The sequence below is a fragment of the Ceratina calcarata genome, unplaced genomic scaffold, assembly GCF_001652005.2.
Source record: "Ceratina calcarata isolate Rehan_Ccalc_2016 unplaced genomic scaffold, ASM165200v1 scaffold21.2, whole genome shotgun sequence".
In the NCBI taxonomy this organism is placed as follows: domain Eukaryota; kingdom Metazoa; phylum Arthropoda; class Insecta; order Hymenoptera; family Apidae; genus Ceratina; species Ceratina calcarata.
Window position 1 is genome coordinate 203,537 of NW_017142677.1, and position 2,383 is coordinate 205,919.

The window sequence follows — 2,383 nt, forward strand, 5'->3', positions numbered from 1 at the left end:
AGGTACACGATTGCCTGTGACACTTATACGATTAGCATTGCGAAACTGATTAACCTAAGAAAATAAAAGAACATAGTATCATTTTTGTTGCATTGTAAGGTAAATAAGATCTTTTAAAACCTTTTCTTGTTCCAATTTGATCTGTTTCTCCTCTGTCAAAGATTTGCATCTCTTATTCTTGTTTTCAGATGCAGGCATTCCATCAAGGAAGACAAATTTATAACCCGTTTCTTCTTCGACCTCGTCATGTTTTCGTTTCTTTCTTGAAACTGAATCATCAACATCAGGAGCTTTCTCATTGTCGAGTTCAGATTCTGAATGTCTTTTAACGAGCTACGAGCAAATATCCATCACGTTGAGTTTATACATTTAAAATTAGTCAAAAATTACCTGAAATCTTTCTGCATCAGCTTGAAAACGTTTTTTATCGAATTTTACACCGGCGGAAAGTTTGCGGAAAAGCTCATATGCGTCCATCGTTCTCTTCTTTTGTATAGAGTTCTGATAATACCTAACTAACCTAAATAAATCAGATTTAAATCATCTCACTACACTGCCATTACACCACGTGCACATTCATGGACCCTTTGACTACCCAGTCAGCCAAATCTGCAAACGGCAGGATTTCGGTAGGCCTACTGCATGATCTACCGGTAGACTGGTTGCAGAATGCGCCAATCCCTGACATCAGCATCTGACGGCAATCTGGCAGTAGAATGACTGCAGACTGCTCGCCATCTGCCTCCAGATGCTGGTGCCAAGCCCGTCGCCAGTATGGTAACAGAGTAACGCCAGGTCTGATATCAAACCTGTTTCCAGAATGATTGTAGATTGTCGTCAGACCTGCCGTCACATCTGGCTTCAGACTGGCGGCAGATTTACGTCAGGTCCTGCTGTCGCAAACAGGGTGTCCCAAAATGCACACTGTCGGAGGACAGTCGTGCATTCTGGGACACCCTGTATAGTGAATNATTGTTTAATATTTATAAAAAATACTAATTACGTTTTTCCGATAATAATTTCATGATTACATACATACATACAGAATTTTCATTAATAAATTTAATTATAATATTTCAAAATTGTGGGAATAAACTGCAGATTTTTTGACGATCAACCGAGGTTCGGGGTACATTTTCTCTAAATCAGCACTGAAGATAATTTAAATTTATTTTCGATCTTGGTGACGATATATATTTTCTCTGTATATGTGAAACTAATTCCTTTTATGAAATCAGACTTGTCAAAATTACAACTCTGATAGCTGCAACTTGTAGAAAAGTATAGCAACCATATTCAGTCTGCGTATAAACGCCTAACTATACTTATCTGTATGTGTGTCTCGAATAATCCACAAACAACAGCGCAAAATTCTAATTTAATAAGATTTTAAACGCAGGCGCGTGCTGATTCCCACTACTAATGATTTAGAGTTCGCCCTGGATGAGGAGTCCATACGACAGCATTCGCTCTCTCGTCTTCATATCCGTCGTATGTATTGGAATATTTTGTTTAATGAATTAACATTCAAATTCCTCGTGCGTACTTGAGGAAGATCACGTTTAAGCCGTAATTTAAGCTAAGGACTCACAAACATAAGCACACAAATAGCTTGTTCTTTAACATCATTCATGACTATTAACTTTCGTTTGATTTGTTATCGTACTAAATTAAAAGAATGAGACGAGAGGGTAAAGAATGTGAAGATATGTATTAAATATTATAATAGCATCGAACTATTAATTTGCAAGAGCGAAGATTACTACGTGCGGTATTTCTTCTACTTGTATGTGTGATGCTAATTATGAGAATTCCATCCGGCAACGTCCACTAATGTAAGTCAATATTTCTGCGCAATTATTATAATGCCAATTGAAAGAATGTATCTGCATATCTAAAATAGTGATATGATAGTCATATTGTACATACTATTTGTATCTTAAATATGAAGAAATTGTCCCAAGGAAAAGCAAACGGCCGTACAAAGAATATTCGTCCAGATTATTATTGAGCACTCGAGGCATTCGAGAATTCGGCTATATCGAACATATAATATTGGTTAACAGGGTAAAAATAATGAAATAAGCATATGGAACTTTTGTAATATACTATTTATTTTAACTGTTGAGACTAAGAAGCGAGATGATTGATATATGAATTTATCTTTTCTATTAACGGTATCTATTTACGTACAATTAAGACGGATACTTTCATTAAGGTTGTATGAACATAACAACAATGACAAAGCACTGAAATTTTAACGGTTACCAAATATTACATTAATAAAACACTGTACAAAGTTTTAGAAATTTTGCGAGCCTATTAAAAAAAGTTATTACATCTTGAATTCTTATGTCGAATGACAGATTTTTTATTTCATCTA

General features: G+C 35.4%; 1 long non-coding RNA gene across 2 annotated transcripts in view; it reads left to right on the top strand.

Moving 5' to 3' along the window:
- Positions 1-1,036: 1,036 nt before the first annotated feature.
- Positions 1,037-2,383, top strand: part of LOC113463969 (uncharacterized) — an 8,544-nt gene continuing 7,197 nt past the window's right edge. Inside the window, exon 1 of one of the 2 annotated variants that reach the window (XR_003388804.1) lies at positions 1,037-1,835. This is a non-coding gene — a long non-coding RNA (uncharacterized LOC113463969). The remainder of the gene's footprint in view (positions 1,836-2,383) is intronic. The other variant, XR_003388805.1, reaches the window with a different exon arrangement.